The sequence below is a fragment of the Protopterus annectens genome, chromosome 2.part1 (genome assembly GCF_019279795.1).
Source record: "Protopterus annectens isolate FY-2018-M chromosome 2.part1, PAN1.0, whole genome shotgun sequence".
Classification (NCBI taxonomy): domain Eukaryota; kingdom Metazoa; phylum Chordata; order Ceratodontiformes; family Protopteridae; genus Protopterus; species Protopterus annectens.
In genome coordinates, this window is record NC_056729.1 from 553,069,765 (window position 1) to 553,090,954 (window position 21,190).

Sequence of the window (21,190 nt, forward strand, 5' to 3'; positions counted from 1 at the left end):
GGGCATTCTTTTGTCACATGAGGTTTTAGGTAGGTTGTTGCCTGAAAACTGTCAGTTTTCCTATAGGCGGGGAAGAAACATGAATTCTCACTTCACACATTATAAAAAATATATTCCAAGCATACCACAACAAAGAACTTTAAGTGGTGAAATACTAAGGGGGTGTTACCCTTGTGGTCATTGTACCGTTTGCCAACATTTGCAACAAACAAAAGAATTTTCCAGCAAAAATACTTCCCGAATTTTTGAAATAAGGGTTTTTGCTAATTGCAGCACAGACTGGGTGGTGTATTTGGCTACCTGCAGTTGTTCTGCATTTTATGTTGGACAAACGTCGAGACCTGTCAAATTTAGAATAGGGGAACATTTAAGTGCAATTAAGAATAAACGTGTTCCCAATGCCTTATTCAAAACTACCTTGGAACATGCTTCTGCAATTTTCCGGTTTGTTGTTATAGACAGGATAACCCTTCATAGGAGTTTTAAAGCCGGATGGCATCAAAAACTTAATCAAATGGAAAATAAGTGGATAATTCAATTGGGTGGTTTATTCAGACCTGGCCTAAATATGTTAGAATAGACTTATTAGAAGTTATGTATATATATTATGATCTATGGAAAGGTGGTTTATGTACCATTTATGGATTTTGGTTCAAGGGGTATTTGAAAACTATTGGGTACATGGAATATGTATATTTTATTTCCATGTCCCATTGAGTTGAGTTTATAATATTATAAATTTTGTGTATACATTATACAGTAATTGGATAGCCTGAACCAATATTGCGATATTAGTGGGGATGAATATTTATGATCAATATAAATGTTGGGGTTTATTAATATATGTAACATATGTTATTTATATAACAAATTGTTTGGACAAACAAAAAATATTTTTTTGATCATTATTCAGGGCCCACAAAAATCTTGGTCATGGTACATTCCCTTGTTTTCATCATAATTTTGAGGATATTTATGATCATCAATAGTTACCAATAACACTTTGAAACATTAGATTGTATATATAAATTCATACACATATTTGTATTATTTATTACTATTATTATATATTTTTTGTACATAAATGTTTTTAGTATATTTTATAGATTTTATAAATTTATAATTAATAATTAAAATTAAAAATAATATTACTATTTGTTTAATTCCATACATTAAAACATTATTCATGCATCTGTTCTTATTTCTCCAGTAAATTCCATGTTAAAAATACTATTTTTAAAAATACTATTTTTAAAAAATTGTTTATAAATCTTGCAACTACTTGTATATATTACTTTACATATATAGAATTTACATTGTGGACATTAAAGGTAATTATTTATTAATAAGCCATAATGTTACAACTTGCCCACTATGAATTACTATTTGTGTAACAACTTATTAATATAGGGAATATTTAGTCTTTCTAACTCTATAAGCTATGTATTAGTTAAGGGATGAGATAGTTTTAAATTTAAATAATAAATGTTTTACTCTTTCTTTTAATAATGTTTATTAAAATTTGATTAAATACTTATAAAATTTATAGTATAATACTTTTTTACTTTTTACTTTTATTTTTATTATTATTTAGAGTAGGGTCTGGATAATATTTAAACCCAATAATGTCGAACACTGAATTATACCCATTTAAACGAGTATAAGAATATCGTAAGGTTAAACGACCTATTAGGTTAAATCACATGATTTAACAAATGTATTTAAACCTTAACTGACGAACTAGTCAGCGTTTTGTCTGAAGAAGTTCAGATACATATCTGAACGAAAAACACGGTTCTGCGTTTAACATCACTGCGCTAGTTTGTTCCTGTGCCTTTGAACCAAGAAAGCCAACTGCTTTGGGCTACATTCTGCTTTATTCATTGTTTCATTTACTTTTTATTTAACGGACTGGGTTCGTGGAGAACGTTTTGTAATTTTTTGTGCATTTGGAGCGCCTACATTTGGGCGGACCTTGTTCGCCGGTCTGCCTGCGATTCCAGCTTCGGGCAGTCAGCTCGCTGGATGTTGTTTGGTGGCTGGTGACTGATTTTTGTTGCGGGACACTTTTCCCACTGTTTGGACTAACTTTTACATTTTTGTTGTCTGCCTACAGTCTACAGCCCTGGGCGGACAACTTGTTTGCACCGAACTAAGTGGATATTTGTTGCACTCTGCCACAGGAGCCTTTTCCCATCGTTTGGTACATAATTTCTGCATTTGCCATTCTCGCTGGCCCTTGTGTGTTCACGCTTGCAGGACTGGATCAGCGAGCACACTTTCATCGGTGCCGGCACTTTGTGCAGGAGTTTATTGGAGTGCACATACGACCAAACGAACATATTTTCATCTTTTTCCCACTGGAACCCAGGTCTGGTTACTTATATACATTTTTCAATTGAATTTCATCTTGCCTGTGAGTATCTAAAAGGTTTTTTATATGGACAATACGTGGATTGTACATTATTGGAGTCTTTTTTATGAATGGTCATTTTACCTACTGAAATAAATTTACTTTGTGTGTTGGCACAAAGGATTTCCACCTTCTACAGTGTTACAGTCAATTTTTGTACTTTTTTCTCAGTTTTATAAGTGTGCATCCTTCTTGGTGTGTTTTTGGCTATTGACTGTACACTAAAAGGATGGAAATTGAACACGAGGAAACACCTTCATCACAAGGTAACTTAACTCAACTCCTGGAATTAATCAATCAGCGCTTGGACCGCTTATCGGAAAAAGTGGATTATGTCACTAGTACCGGCGGCAATAGACCAAGCCAGAATTCTAATGTTTCAACAGAATTAACTGAAGCACAGGAAACAATGAGTGGTAACAGTGGTTTACCACAATGTAGGCATACAAGGGACACACAGGAACAACTTGGAACTGTTACTTCAAATAACTTCAGTTTACACACATGGCTTAACAATGAATTAGACATGGATAGCCCAATAGGAGGGGCTATACCTACAGCAGATAACAATGGTTATGGTGACATAGTGGACAAGTTAAAATTGTTTGATAACAAACTATTTAAAATCAAAAAGTTACAATTGGAACTGAATTATTTTAATAGATGTTTAAAAGAGAAAATAGTACCCAAAGGTTTAAGGCATTATTCTTACCCCACGGGGTTAGAATATGGTACAGATTTCTACAATGAGCTTATTTCTATTTACAACAACCATGGACTGGAGATAATTCGATGCATGATTAAACACTATCAGATTTCACTGGATAATTTAATGAGTGAAACTACATCTCTAGAGCAGGAAATCAAAAATGATATTGACTATAATAGGTATGAATTCGAATATAACAGGTCCTTGACAAGTATTGCACAACAAATGAATAAATTAAAAATGAACAAATTAAAGAAGTTAAATAGAGACCTGAAAGCATACCAGGAAGGATCAGCTTTTCCAAAGCCCCCAACCTCTCAGAACAGTATGCGTATTCCAAAGAATAATACTGAACAAAACTTTAAGAAAAACAAAGAAAGAACAACATGGAATAAAAATGTTAATAATGGTCAAGGTCAAAGTAATTACAACGTCGATACAATGGATGATAGTTTTGATGGTGATAACTTTGACCTAGAAAACCCTCCCCCCCAAAGAGACACCTACCAGGACTCTGGGATGGATGTTGAATGGCAAGATCAAGACCAGCCACAACAACAGCATTTACACCAAAAAAACTACAGAGGGGGGAAGGGGGGAACTTGGAAAACGAACAGACAACCACAGTTCAAGAGAACATACAATACCCGCAGCAACAACAAATTTCAGGCCTAAAATTGTATGAAATTTTAACCAACGAAGAAGGTGATTTTAAGATCTATAACTACACTGAATGTGTTATAGATCAAACCCTGGTAGAATTATTTTCCAAAGGGTTAACATTTGTACCCTCAAAGAGATGTGATATAGCAGAATTATTGATAGATTTTAAATTATTCATTCGTAAACTTAATCTAAACATACTGTTAGGTAACACAAGTACAATTGAGAATGAACTAAGAATAGCAAGTACATATAATCCACCACAGAATGCTGTTTTACTTATGTATGAACAATTATGTGAAAATGAATTTAGACATATAACAGGAAACAAAAAAGGAAAATACAAATCCAATATATCAAAGGATGAAACTGAATTGTTAAAACAACTCAGAAGTCTTCCACTTAGACTAATGAAGCCAGATAAAGGCGGAGGCCTGGTAATAATGTATAATACAGACTATTCAAACATTATGACAAGAGTGCTAGAAAAGGACACATATGAGGGTTCAAACAAAAAACAGTTGAATAAAGCATTCACTAGTATAAAAAGCTTCATTAATGATATGTTTTTGGATGGATTGATAGATAATAGTCAAAAACAATATTTGACTATGCTTACACCTAGAATACCAAAAATTTTTGGTATTCCTAAACTTCACAAGGATCTATTTAATCCACCATTCAGGGCGCTAGTGGATGCTAGACAATCTATGACATATGCATGTGCCAAGCTAGTAGATTCCTTATTGAAAAACTATGTATGTAAAGAAAAACACATACTTAAGGATTCTTGGTCATTTTTGGAGGAGATACAAAATATTTCATTTAATGTTCAACATAATTTCTTAACTGTGGATGTTATGGATCTTTATTCCTGTATACCCCATGACCTAGGTACAGAATGGGTTGTAGATTTTATTAGATCAAAAGGCGCTACCACCAACGAATGTTTGGTGGTAGAACAACTTTTAGATATAATTCTGAAATACAATTTTGTGTCTTTTGAAAATAAATTGTACATACAAAAAATAGGGGTGGCCATGGGGTCACCAGTAGGCTCAAGTTTCGCAAATTTAGTCATGGCCTACTGGGAAACAAATCACATTTTCAATAGTCAATGGAATGGAATTATAGTTACATATAAAAGATTTTTAGATGACATTTTTATTATTTTAAATGGAAAACAAGAACAAGCAGATCAATTAGTTGAATTTTTTAATGCAACTTCTTCATTTTTGAAATTCACAAAAAACTACCAAGATAATACAATCAATTTCTTAGACGTAGAACTTAGTAAGGGTATAGAAGGCTACATAGCAAAAATTTACAGAAAGAGTACTTACTCGAACACCTTTCTTCATTATACAAGTGCCCATCCTAGCCACCAGAAAAAATCAGTAGTCAAGGGTCAGCTTGTCAGGGCGGCTAGGATGGTTACATTAGAAGAGGACTTTGAAAATGAATGCAACTCATTGTACTATAAATTTTATAGTAGAGGATATCCATCAGAATTCTTAGATGAAATATTTAAAGAAGTAATTCATAAAAGAAAAACTGGAATATACAAAGCTATTCTACATGGAACCTCTGGAAATGTAATACACACGTTTAATATAACATCAAGTGAGAGTATTGAATTGACTTCAACTGAACCTTATACATCTCACCAAGAAATAAATGTAGATAAAATAGATAAAGTACAAAATTATACGATTGCATTCACCTTCACATATTGTCCAGAAGCCTTGGAAATATGCAAAGTACTGAGAAAATACTGGTATTGGTTAACATCAGATAAAGACCTTACAAAAGTGATAAATGTTGGTCCTGTAGTTACATTTAGACGGGGCACAAATATGAAAAAACTGTTAGAACAGAAATGCAATATTAAGAAAAAGAACAGGGGTACCCACAAATGTGGGGCATGTAGATATTGTTGCTATATTGATGAGTCAGAAATGTTTATTATAAGAAGAGATAAGTTCTTTGTTCATGGCTCATATGATTGTAACTCAAAAGGTATTGTCTATCTTGCTCGATGTACACAATGTGAATGTTTTTATATTGGAAAAACAGATAGACGTTTAAGGGACAGAATCTATGAGCATACATACGCTATTAGAAAGAACAAAGAGGAAAATGCCCTAGCTAGACATTGTAATTCCAATACAAATCACAGTTTTAAATTTATGATAATCAACCAAATTCTAAATAAAATAGATCAGTGTGATTACATAACTGACACTTTCTCAAAACTTGAATTGGAAAGACATGAATTGGCATGGCAATTACGCCTAGCAGCATACAGAGAACCTGGACTTAATGAATTTTGTTCTATTGCATGTGTATTAAAAATGAAAAACTTGCTGAGATGAATGGTAGTTTTTAGATTACTTATAATGAGACAAGGGCCCTAAAGACCTTTAGAAAAAGTTTAGGCAGATATAATCAAATGAATTAATAATATATAATATACAACATATATTTTTAATAAATTAATTTTAGGTAACTTAGTACATTTATTATTTATTATTGTTGATAGACTAATAGTTATAGTTATATTTAAATATTTTATATTTATTTGTAGAAATTAATATAAATTTATACATATTATTTATTATGTATCTAATTGTATGGTTATTTATATAAATAAAGTTAATAGTAAATTTACTTCAATAGTTACCAATAACACTTTGAAACATTAGATTGTATATATAAATTCATACACATATTTGTATTATTTATTACTATTATTATATATTTTTTGTACATAAATGTTTTTAGTATATTTTATAGATTTTATAAATTTATAATTAATAATTAAAATTAAAAATAATATTACTATTTGTTTAATTCCATACATTAAAACATTATTCATGCATCTGTTCTTATTTCTCCAGTAAATTCCATGTTAAAAATACTATTTTTAAAAATACTATTTTTAAAAAATTGTTTATAAATCTTGCAACTACTTGTATATATTACTTTACATATATAGAATTTACATTGTGGACATTAAAGGTAATTATTTATTAATAAGCCATAATGTTACAACTTGCCCACTATGAATTACCATTTGTGTAACAACTTATTAATATAGGGAATATTTAGTCTTTCTAACTCTATAAGCTATGTATTAGTTAAAGGATGAGATGGTTTTAAATTTAAATAATAAATGTTTTACTCTTTCTTTTAATAATGTTTATTAAAATTTGATTAAATACTTATAAAATTTATAGTATAATACTTTTTTACTTTTTACTTTTATTTTTATTATTATTTAGAGTAGGGTCTGGATAATATTTAAACCCAATAATGTCGAACACTGAATTATACCCATTTAAACGAGTATAAGAATATCGTAAGGTTAAACGCACCCTATTAGGTTAAATCACATGATTTAACAAATGTATTTAAACCTTAACTGACGAACTAGTCAGCGTTTTGTCTGAAGAAGTTCAGATACATATCTGAACGAAAAACACGGTTCTGCGTTTAACATCACTGCGCTAGTTTGTTCCTGTGCCTTTGAACCAAGAAAGCCAACTGCTTTGGGCTACATTCTGCTTATTCATTGTTTCATTTACTTTTTATTTAACGGACTGGGTTCGTGGAGAACGTTTTGTAATTTTTTGTGCATTTGGAGCGCCTACATTTGGGCGGACCTTGTTCGCCGGTCTGCCTGCGATTCCAGCTTCGGGCAGTCAGCTTGCTGGATGTTGTTTGGTGGCTGGTGACTGATTTTTGTTGCGGGACACTTTTCCCACTGTTTGGACTAACTTTTACATTTTTGTTGTCTGCCTACAGTCTACAGCCCTGGGCGGACAACTTGTTTGCACCGAACTAAGTGGATATTTGTTGCACTCTGCCACAGGAGCCTTTTCCCATCGTTTGGTACATAATTTCTGCATTTGCCATTCTCGCTGGCCCTTGTGTGTTCACGCTTGCAGGACTGGATCAGCAAGCACACTTTCATCGGTGCCGGCACTTTGTGCAGGAGTTTATTGGAGTGCACATACGACCAAACGAACATATTTTCATCTTTTTCCCACTGGAACCCAGGTCTGGTTACTTATATACATTTTTCAATTGAATTTCATCTTGCCTGTGAGTATCTAAAAGGTTTTTTATATGGACAATACGTGGATTGTACATTATTGGAGTCTTTTTTATGAATGGTCATTTTACCTACTGAAATAAATTTACTTTGTGTGTTGGCACAAAGGATTTCCACCTTCTACAGTGTTACAGTCAATTTTTGTACTTTTTTCTCAGTTTTATAAGTGTGCATCCTTCTTGGTATTTGAAAACTATTGGGTACATGGAATATGTATATTTTATTTCCATGTCCCATTGAGTTGAGTTTATAATATTATAAATTTTGTGTATACATTATACAGTAATTGGATAGCCTGAACCAATATTGCGATATTAGTGGGGATGAATATTTATGATCAATATAAATGTTGGGGTTTATTAATATATGTAACATATGTTATTTATATAACAAATTGTTTGGACAAACAAAAAATATTTTTTTGATCATTATTCAGGGCCCACAAAAATCTTGGTCATGGTACATTCCCTTGTTTTCATCATAATTTTGAGGATATTTATGATCATAAATGTATTATACATGTTTATTATGTTGTATTATGACTATTACGGGGGTACAAATGTTGTTTTGCTTCAATACATTTATTTATTGTAATATGATGTATATCACTTTAAATGTGGACTATATATTGGTTGTTCACCAGGGGTCGGGTTTTCTGACTTGTACTAAATTCATAGCATTGATAAAGGCCATGACATGGCCGAAACCGGTATGCTTGGTAACTTAGGATTCCTTAATATTTAGTGGAATCTGTTTTATTAATAAAGTTGGGTTCGAGTGAACTGTACGTGCTGGCTCATTTTTTCAGAATATTAGATAGACCTAACCTTCTCAGGAAACGTTTCTCACGGGTCACTAGCTTGAGTTCTCCAGGGGGTAGATATGTGAACATATGTCAAGGCTGCCAGTCTAGCTAGATAGAATTTTGTAGATAATTCTATGTCATTGTAAATATGAATATAATCCACAGGCTTGTTCTCTTAAATGTAAGAAAACTGTGTTAAATGTTGAACTTCAAAAATGTAACCACAGTGCACTCTGCTGGAAGAAAGTTGATAAGTCAAGCAGTGTATGACTGTTTGATCTCAAAGCTCGGAGACATAATGCCTGGACTGAGGAATTCATTCTATTGTTTTGAGACCATAGTTAATTGCTAGATTTTACATATGGTGTTTTTTTATTGCTGTAGTTTCCTGGTCAGGTGCAAGATGAAAGAAATGTTAAAACTCTTGAGTTTCTGTTAGCCTGGGAACCAGAGAAGAATAATGTAATCTAAAATGAGTCAGTAGTGATGTATTAAAAGACTTTCTCAGAGAGAGAGAATCAGAGCATTTTGGATTTTGTCTGAAGAACATCACTCACCAGTACTCTGCCTTTGCTCTATATATAAGTTTATTTAGAACTGTGATTGCTCTTAGAGTTAGACAGGAATTTAGTCAGATTTAGTCTAGCTGTTTATTTATTTCAGACTATTCTACAGTATTATTTTAAGCATTTTCCTGTGATTTCTAAACTCTTGACTAACACTGTGTTGAATTGAGAAGATTTGTCTTGTGTATCTATTATTTATTATTAAATAGTTTTTAAACCTTTCAACTGTGGCTGTTTTGTGTAGAGATAATTTAAGCTCTAGAGTACATTGCATGTATATAGTGATACTGTACAAAGCAACTCCAAATAAGCCTTGCTGTTCATCACACTTACTAACTGGATAATAATATTGCACAGTAATAATTGGACACCTTTGGTAAGGGCCTTTTTAGTAGCTGATAAGAGTAGTTGGTGGCAGTGATTAGTACCCTATAACCTGGCAGGAGAGGGCATAGCTGGACAACCTCTGCCAGCCTTCCCCAGGAGTGCCTGTGTGTTTGTATATAGACCAAATCTCAAAGTGTGCTTGTGTCAGCCACTTGGGCAGGGACACTAAGCACTGGTTGGACAGAGAGGACACTGGAGGTTTTGGCTTGACTATTGATTACTCGGCTGATATCTGTACCTTATAGCTGTGCCAGTGGGGAGTCTTATTGGGGATCTGGAGAGAAAGGGAAAAAGCAGCCCTAGACTAACTGTGATCTCTGTGTGCCCTTAAGGAAAATTGTACTTTACTCTGTGTGTATTTGTTATCCTTTCCAATGTGGATGCCCCTCACTGGTATTAGTGGTGAGGATTGAGGCTCCACGAATACTGGGCCAGTGCATGCAGTCCCACCACCATATGAACCCATGAATAAAATTTGATATGTGCATATCACCCTTTCTTTCAGAAGTTTGGCCAAAATAGCTGGGGCAGTTTTCACCCAATGAGGATGAAATCATAATTGAGGCTCTGCAGCAGCATGGCCTGAACTTACTAAGACAGATGACCAATACTGTGTGGAGGCATCAAATGTGGAGGGATCTCACTAATGTGATCAATGTTATGGGTGGACAAAACTAATTCAAGGGCAACTGCCAGCAGCATTACTCTGACATGATCTTTTGAGATGCCACTATGAGATGGAGAGGAATGCCACTAGAGATGGGGTACCATTTCCTCCCATGGATGAAATAACAGTTTTCCGAGCTTCCCTCCATGACACCTGCCAGGATCATCATATACCTGGGGAAGGTATTGAGGCAGGTGCTCCAAAATGTCATGTCATTTGACATTCACAAACACTGAATCATAATCCAATTCTCATTAAAGGACTATCATTCACAAATATTACCTTATTTTTATATTATTGATACTATGCTATGTACATCACAACACCCCTGATATGGACGCACATGGTAAATGTTACAGCATGTTATATTAGTTACACAATGCATAGATAGTACTATCAACAACATGTGTAATGTTGTGTGTTTCAATTTCTTAGGACCATCAACATCGGAACAGTGGTACGACTTGTCACGTACGTTTCTCCATATCCTATTAGTGTGATCTATAGCTGTTGTGTGCCTCTGCCTCTGGTTAAGACTGAGGTGTTACAGGTAGATCTTTATGCCACATGGTGCATTCCTCATCAAGCACAAACAGTCCCCCAACCAGGGAGGACAGATGAGGTAAGGCAGTCTATATGGCTGCAACATTTCACTATTGATAATTACATCTGTGTTCTTTATGACTAATGTTCTATTATTCACCTGCATAGGACACCTGTAATCTGCTCAACATTGTCACCCATCCGGTACGTGTCTTATTTGCTGTGTGTTATACATCATGTTGAATGCTACAAGAAGCCTTGTATGTGCTTACTACTGCCTTGTTGTGCACATTACTCTTTTTACATGATAGTAGCATTTCAAACCTCAACACTGGCAATGGAGTCAGAGGAGGACATGTCAGGTAGGTTTTAGTAGTTGTTTCTCACATTGTCCATTATATTTGCTTGACTGACATGGCATATATCTGCTTTATAGGGCCCCTGAACTACCCAAAGGCATACTGACCTGGTAAGTCCATATTACCATGATTATGCATTGTAGTTAGATAGTTGTCCAATAATGTCAGTCATATATTGTCTCATTTGACTTCTGTAAATGTATATAACATGTCATATCTGTCTGTATTTGTAGCACATCCCGTATCTGTCTCCTCCAGAGGTCCAACCACTGATCCTGAGGTTGGACGTGATGTGCCTCACTCTGATAGTACAACCAATGTCACAAAGGCCACTGCATTGTGTTCATTGTCCAGCCTGGAAAGGGACAGTCAGGTGTGTTATGGTGTAGCCTCAAATAGGGAAGATAGTATGGCTGGCCATTCTGATGATGTGGAGGCATCAGATGATGGACATCATGATGACCATGACCCCCTGTCTGATCATCATGCTGGACTGATACTGTTCATTGGACTATATGTGGGAATGTAGTTGATGTGCATGGATGCATATCAGATGTTGTACATTTACTGTTACAGGCATATAAATGTTAACAGCAACATTATGTCTCTGACCTGTGGCCACTTGCCCATGCCACCATTCATGTAGTACACCAGCTGTGTATGTTACATGAAGCTCAGAAGAACAGACATGGAGAGGTCATGGCAGCACTGGCTGCTCAGTGTGACCATGTGTTATCTGTTGCAGGCTCCAAGGAAAGGCTTGTTGCAGTGCCATAATATGAACCAAGTGTTACATTCCCTAGTGGTACTGAGTAGATTACCTCCAGTGGAGGGAAGCAGACTTCCTCTCACAAGACTCACACATGGCTCCCACACAACACTGGCTATGCTGCAACATACATTGCACATCTTCTATTGGTCATTCTACTCTGACTCTAGCAGTCACATCCAGACAGTCACATCACAATACTGTTCGTACCCACACCTTGTCCCACACTGCTAATGTCACCACTTCCATCTCCACAGTACAGCACATGATATTTGATTGTATATCAATCTGATTTGTACAGATACTTGTGTTGAAAAATTTATTTTTAAAGTTGTTTGTGTTAAAATGTATCAACAGTGTGTCTTGCTGGACAGAAAAATAAATATTTATGGATTATTGTAACTGTTTAAATGTATATGTTTTAACAGAGGATATTGGAAGAGACTGGAAGAGAAGTGGTTAATCTCAAACTTTGAAAATAGTTTGCAATAAAATTACCTGGCTTAGACCATAAGGATTGTATCTTACAATTTTCAATGCAGCCAAAGACAAAAGTGCTGTACTAGGAAGCTTCCTGATTTGTCTTTGGAGTGAACTAATTCCTACTCAGGAAAGGTGGAGGTTTGAAATCGTTTTATGACTTCCAGGAGCTGCAGCAGATCTTAGCAAGGCTGTGTGTGTGTGTGTGTGTGTGTGTGTGTGTGTGTGTGTGTGTGTGTGCGTGTGTGCGTGTGTGCGTGTGTGTGTGTGTGTGTGTGTGTGTGTGTGTGTGTGTGTATTATTGATATATATGTGCTAAATCCTGACAGCTTCTAGTCAAGGGAGGAAGCATGCGAACCAGAAGTTAGATGACCAGATGTATGTGATGTCATTCTGTAATCCATCACTAAAATAATGTTTAATACTACTTTAAACTAGAGTCTCAGTGCTGTCTGTTCTTGGAACCTGACAAAGAAGGACCCCTCACCTACTTCATCTTGCCTTGCTCTAGTAAGTGACCAGAGAATAGTCATTTCTTAGATCAGTCAGGAAAATATAGTAAAGTTAGTTAAGTACTGTTTTTCTGTATCTGTGTGAAAATATTTGTCTGTGTTGTTTTAATATTTCTTGTGGAAACCCTGGTGTTTACTGTAAATAGATATTCCCCAGGATTCATGAAGCTTGCGCCAGGCACAGGCATAGCGTAGGTGGTATAATGCCAAATATGGCTGCCGAGCAATTCAGGTACGATCCAATTCCATGTGCACTACCGGCGTACGCCAGATCTACACAGCCCTCGGCTTAGGTATGCTAATCACCCCATGTGCAGTGCCACACCATGCAAATGAAGGTACATAGCGATTCATGAAGTGGTGCAGGCATAGCATAAGCCCACAGAAATGTAAACCAAAAAACACGGTTTACATTTTTCCAAACAGAACATCGGAGCTATGAAAGCGGACCAGACTCATGTAAGTTAACATATGCCAATGGCTAAATATACAGCCAGTGGCATAAGAAAATATGCACAACACCTAAAAAACAACATTTAATGTCATGTCTACAGTAACGCAAAGTACAACCACAGGGCATGTATGTGCAAACGGGAACACAAAGAAAATATATACAAGTGTCATAAAATCGCAATGTAATACAAATCATGATTTCACCATAATACTCAATGGTATGCATGGTACACCACAACCAAGCTGCAAGGGTTGCTAAGGGTCTGTGACAGTCTTCGGTGTGGTAACTAGGAATTAGTAGTCAATGCCATGCAAATGAGGCAGGTAATACTGAATCGCAAACGTCCCGCCGGTCTAAGGATGTACCATACAGCGCAGCGCTACAACACCGTGGAGTAGCTCAGAGGTATACATGACATCAGCAGTGGGGTGTGCCACCGTAGCTGTAAGCACATTGGAGCAATGCAAATCCAGCCTGGCCATTGCTAAGCAAAGCCGCAGGACAGGGGCGAGGAGGTAGGTATAGCATTGTTTAGCTGAGAGCACATATGGTGCCCGAAAGCGCATGTGTACGGGGATGAAAACGTGCCCAAATCCCGGTAAGAGGATGCACGTGCCGTGCACCATAGCTCAAACAGGAACGTCAGGGGAAGAAAATAAGGAAATGCCACAGAAGGGTAATTGGAGTACAACTGAGCAATTAACACCTATTAACTTACAGTGGGCAATCGACAACAGCTGACAAGTCTGCTCGCAGAAACCTGCAAAACAGGATAGGGGAGGTGTCGGATTGCAAAGAAAAGAAAACTGTCATAGTAGAGCAAAGCAAACCAGCAGTAGACCGGCAATAGAACACATTACGCAAGATAAGCCAGGTCTTGGAAAGTACAAATGAAAGCAGGCTGCTGGATGCATGCCAGAAAATGGGAGGTGAAACATGAAGAAATGTAAAGGGAAGGGCAAGAGGTAATCCATGGCAGCCAAATGTATTGCAACACCAAAGGCACCACAATAGTAGTTCCTGTCGTAAAACACATAAGATACCCTGTAGCTACGATCATACATACACACCCTATGACATCATCGGTGTCCACAGCACAATAGTATAAAGTGTGAAAGCACCCCACACACACCTGTGTATTCCCAAACACTGCACCATAGGCGTAAACATACGGGGAACTTTTACAATGTACAAGTTGGGAGCTGCCATAGCTGTGATTCATCACCATGTGTTAGAGACTGAGGGTGTTGTGGAGGATGATGCTGACAACCACCACAGGCCCTGGAGGAGGAGAAGAGTGTTCAGACCAAGGGTAACCTACCAGGGGCTACATGATCTGGAGATAGTAGAGCATTACAGGGTGGACAGGGACATCTTACAGCAAATAGTTGAGCTGTGCCGGCCATGCCTGAGATTCAGAAACTACAGAGGGGAACCCATCCCAGTGGACATGAAGGTATGTGTAAGCTTGTGAATACTAGCCACAGGTACCTTTCAAAGGCCAACTGGAGATATAATGGGGATCTCACAGGCATCAGCATCCAGGGTACTACACCAGTTCCTGGATGCCATGTTACCACATGCCAATGAGCATATATACTTCCCCCGAACTCAAGAGGAGTTGGCCAGCAATATGCGTCTCTTCCACCATGTGGCACACTTCCCGGAGGTACTGGGTGTGATGGACTGCACGCACATACATATCAAGTCACCACCCAGTGAGCATGGTAGGCACTACATAAACCACAAGGGATACCACTCCATCAACTGCCAGGTAGTGTGCAATGCCCAGGGCATTATCATGGATGTGTGTGCTGGCAGCCCTGGAAGCTACCATGACTCCCACATCTGGCATGCCTCACAGCTGTATCAGGTATTTGTCAGGGGGGACATCCCACATGGCCACCTTGTGGGGGATGCTGGCTATGCACTGGAGCCATGGATGATGACTCCCAACAGAAATGCACACACACCCATGCAAGAACGCCATAATGAGGCACACGCACAAACCAGAATCATCATAGAGTGTGTGTTCGGGATGCTGAAATCATGGTTCCATTGCTTGGACATATCTGGTGGAGCCTTGAAGTACTCTCCAGGCACGTGTGCCCACATCGTCATAGTATGTGCCATGCTACATAATATGATCCTGCGGAAACAGCTGCAGCAGGGACAAAATGGTGAAGGCCCTCACAGCCCACTGCAATTGCCAAGGCCATCACAGGCACAGAGGGATTCAGACCATGAACACCCTGTGCCAGCCCCAGTAGGCAGATGGAGGCGTGCTCAATAAGCCTATGCCTTGGCAAAGAGGGAATGTATAGCACATACTCTGACAGTGTAGGACCCTACAGACTGACACACCTCTCCACCTGCACACACAGTAAAATGAATGGCACACACACACACACACACACACGACCACCTGTAAATTGTAATGTATAGGTGGCCTAATGTGTGAATCCTACATAGGCAGCCCTCAACCATTGTACACACAACAGCTACTAGAACAAGGAATTTCAACACCTGAACAGTACACGCACCTATCAGCATATGTTGGTACTGTGTGTATAGGTTCCTAGGTACATCGGTAGGTACACGCCCGATTGTCAGAGGCCATTCATCAATCGAGGCAAACAGTGTCTGCTGTCACCACCACATCGAGTAACCAACTGTCCCTCAGTGGAGCAGAGCCAATTGCGGGATCCATGTGTGTAATCACTGTTCCCCACACACTCTGCATGGATTCCCTGGTGCGTTAATGAGGGGCTCCACATAATGTAATCATGGATGTCCTGGCAAGGCATGGGGTGTACCCATGACAGGTATCTGAAAAGTACATGCACCTATCAGCATATGTTGGTACTGTGTGTATAGGTTCCTAGGTACATCGGTAGGTACACGCCCGATTGTCAGAGGCCATTCATCAATCGAGGCAAACAGTGTCTGCTGTCGCCACCACATCGAGTAACCAACTGTCTCTCAGTGGAGCAAAGCCAATTGCAGGATCCATGTGTGTAATCACTGTTCCCCACACACTCTGCATGGATTCCCTGGTGCGTTAATGAGGGGCTCCACATAATGTAATCATGGATGTCGTGGCAAGGCATGGGGTGTACCTATGACAGGTATCTGTCACCCCCACATGCTCCACTTACGGTCGTGTGAAGGTGTAGCACATTATAGTGTGTGGCTCACTGTGATATACATACCCGATGCTGGAGCACATCCATTAAACATCACTTTCACATACCATTAATAGGACTCATCCATATGTAAACTAACTGAGTTACCCATTTGATCGCAGTATGGAGTAACAGCCGTAGTATAGTCCACATACAAAACGCCATAACACGTGTACAAATCCCAGATGCCCAAGTGGTAAATGCAGTGACCATCGTGCATGTTCCCAGTCCCACTTCCTGTAAGGGATGTAACGTAATCCCGAAGGCACGAATAATGGATGTTGGATGCAGGTCATCAGATCATGTTTAGCACATGTTAGCAGGAATATGCCTTGCCCAGTGCTGGTAAGCGTAGTTTAAATATGACTATATGGATATGCACAAAACAGGGCTAAGCTTCTCTGAATATCGCACAGATCACGGTCAGTGATGTCCAGAACAGGTGAAACCAGCATTATTCACCCCTGTACTAATAGTGTCTGCTCTGAAGGGTAAAACAACCACTGCCGGGGTAGAACATGCAGTCATGTACACAATCACCTAACACTAAGCTACCCAAGATGTACCTACGGCAGGTGTGTAATGTGACAGGTTCAAACACAAACGTGCGGAGTCCAGGAAACAGTATACACTGACGTGTACACAATGAAAGGTGTATTCTGCCTGTCACTCTCTCTGTCAGATATATATATATATATATATATATATATATATATATATATATATATATATATATATATATATATATATATATATATACACATATATATAACACAGATAGAAAGGGTGATAGAGAGATATATGCTGATATATACGGATTCACCTATATCTGCAAATATATAGATAGGTCAACGACATGTACACAACCATGGAGGTACAAATAAATAGGATACTGCCAACTATGGAATGTGTCACATACCGACACGCGTAATCATGAGGCTGAAAGACCGAAAGAACACAGTACCTGAACATTAGAACCGCGTGTAATATTATCACGATATTAAGGGACATTTAGTTACCGCTGCCGGTGTTGCGGTACATGTAGGTACTGTGTTCAACTGTGTTTGTGATTGCCGAAGTCTGTGTATGTGTGTGTTGAGGGTGCCGTGTGCATTTCCGTGTGACTGTAATGTGTGTGTGTGTATTTGCATCGTATGTCTGTTAGTGCCAACTCAGAGGTAGATCATTACGGTAGGTGTGGTTATAGCTGGCCGTAGGCATACGGTTACTACCTGTCCCACATTAGGAGGGACAGCCCCTCCCTGGGCAGTTGTGTCCTGACATAAAGTATTAAAAAGGGCAAATGTCCGAGATTGTAGGACATAATTATGTCCCATATATTATGTAATAGTTGCATTAAATAGTTATGCCTGTAGCTAAGAAACATAAATGTTACATGTAACATGATAAGTAGCTAAAGTCCTACAAGAATAAGTATGTATTTAGGATAAAAGTATGTGCTATCCTGTGTACTGACCATGGGTATGTGTCGGCCTGTAAACACCGATGTGTGTCCTGCAAATGTCCCACTATGGCCATTTGAAAAGGTGGCAACCTATGCCAAAGAGGTTCAGTTACCAACACAACTACAATGAGTGCAAATATCTGTGACAGAAATACATGGGACAGCTGTCATTTAGTAACATTCCTTTACATAGCGCTGCATTTCCGGAGGTATGGAAGTATCAACCTCACCTGCATACTATATAGAAACCAATTAACAATGGCCCAATGTATATGCCCGTAACAAAAGTCTACTAACTGATAGGTCTTTAATTAGGTAAGGAGCCCACACACATATATGGAATATGTAGAAATGCAAGGCCCACAAACTTGTATATGCTATGTACACCCACCTACATCTCCCACACATGAAACAATAGCAATACAGACTGTAATAAAACATCCACTCACTCAATTACATCTGCAGAAGCGTTAACATACCTTGTGAGAGACACATTTTTAAAGGCGCCATGTGAAATTGTAACCGTTATATAATGGAACAGATGGCGCTGTTACAGGTTTTGTTTGCAATAGTCCCTTAACAGACGGTTGAGATGACAGGTACACTCACATGTAGAACCACATACTCTAGCCATCACACACAATCCACAGGGGACATGAATCCAAAATATCCATGTCTCTACAAATAGCAGTTGCAATTCCACACAACAAAACACATACAAGCCGTCTCCCCGAAGGTAGGGCAAAAGGGCAACGCCCAAGTGGAGAATTCAATTATACCCTACTGTTGCCGCATAATTGGTGAATGGAGTAGCTGCACAGCTGATGTGCATGTAATAGTTTACTCAGGAACACCAATTGGCGGCAGAAAACCACATGTTACAGGTATTGACGTATATAAGGATGACTTGCCAGACATTCAAACCGTATGCTCATACCATAGAACCGTTTAAACAGTAAAGGTGTAAGAGAGATATTTACGAAAGTTCGGAATGCTAACAAGGTATGTAGAACACTCAGTATGTTAGTGTATGTATAGCCTGTTTTGTATTAATTAAAAGTGTCCACAATGCATAAAGTGGGAAAAGGTATTATGTAGTGATGTCTTGCTGAGCATAGTAACGCTTATAGAAATTGTGTGTCCTGCTGTGGGCCACAAGGTAAACATCACAGACACCATAAGGGATGCTACATGAGGGCTTTAAGCAGAACAATTCCACACCACCCGCCGTCAGTGGTAGGGTATGTCCAACAAGTACGTGCCATAGCAGGGGATAGTATATGTTGATATACCGTCACAGTAGGCATGTGTATGGGCCTATAACGATGATGACATGCATAAGGTGGTCCTGCTGTGCAAGTATGCTTTGCATTATGGGATAATATGTAGAATATGTGTAATGTACAGTATTGTAGGTAGATATGTCAGATATTCTACACAGCATAACAGTTATAGCATGCAAACAAAAGGTATCATCTATTGGCATGTACAATACACAATAACAGGATACATATGGCTTGTAGTCATGGGACACTGTAACAGCATGATAGCTAATCAAAATGGAAGAGCTACTCAATTAACCATGCACAAAGGACATGTAATAGCTTCACAGGTTCATAGTGGGGTACTATGCTGTCTGGCAAGTCTATGTGTAAGCCCAACTACAGTGTTTACACTGGCGGCACCTCTCTAGAGTAGTGTCCTGTCTGTGAACAGCAGAGCCATATGTTACCTGCACCTCTGCACAGTACAGCCACTGCAGTGATCCCTGGCATACATGTGTGTCTCCCATCCACCAAGTGAGGTATCACATGAACAGTGCTACTGAGTGTCCCTGCGTGATGTACATAGGAATCATGTTCCAAAGCATGGTGAGTGTCTGGTTTGGGAATGAAACCCTCAAGCACATCCCAGTCATCGTTGCATTTGTGCACATATCCATGAGCATGTTGATCTCAGTGGCTTTTGCTTATGTCGCTTATGTGGAGTATATCCTTGAAAATTGTTGTGGACATGGGCCCTGTATGTTCAGCAGAGGTCACCCCTGAGTATGCAGTATGCAAATGTGTACAGTCGTGGTGTCCGTAGTTCTGCTGCATACGTCAACCTTCGAAGCTCAATAATCCTCATGGTGTATTAATGTTGTGGTATATAAAGCCGTAGCTGTTCTGTAAGGTACACCCTAAATGGGGTGTTGTACCCTTGAATATGTGTATACATCAGAAGTTCAGAGGTACAATGGGTGCCTTTGTTCCAGCTACAAACCCAGTACAGATAAGGGTGGCCACGTAGAAGGATATCCATGCCACATTGGCAATATGGTTATCAAAGGAGTGGGTGCTACATACGTGTGTACTACGATCCCGTACAATGTCACATGTATGTAGGGGACTACCACCTATGTGATAGTCAGTGGGTGATTGGTGTAATCCAAAGGGGATGTTCACGCACCTTGTATCATGCAGCTTGAGGCCATGTTATCGACATCAGGTATCCGTCACAGTGACACCCTTATGGAGGGAGTCTGTATCAGCTGGTGGATCAATCATGGCACCTTGTATGCAGTTGTCTGGAAACCTAGTCAGGGAAAGTCCCTCTGTACTAGCCTGTACCTCAGGGAAGCATATACCGAACATGAGGGGCCCTATGACTGAGGACTGTGGTATGCCAAGTGTAACTGAAATACAGTAGGTACTATGGTATGCTACCCTCATTGTGTGGGTCCTGTCCATGAGCCACTTTGCATAACATCCTGAGACATAGGGGTCGATGTGCAGGTGGATGTGTATGTTGTCAATACCAGAATGGAGAACGGTGCTGAAAGCCAATGAGAGGACAATGTAGGCTGTGTGGACCCCCTTACCATCATCAACTACCCTGGTAACTGTATCGAAGGAGTCCACCAGGTGTACGAGCCATGGTCTGGCCCTAACAAGTCCAACCTGCGTGGCATCAAAGTTCTGGAGCCCATCAATGTTTCTGTGAATGACTTCCATGATGATGTGCCCCATAGCCTTGCAGAACAGTCAGGTCAGGTGTATAGGGCAATAGTCCCTCTGGTTCATTGTGGCGCCACCTGTGTGGAGTGTGCTAACT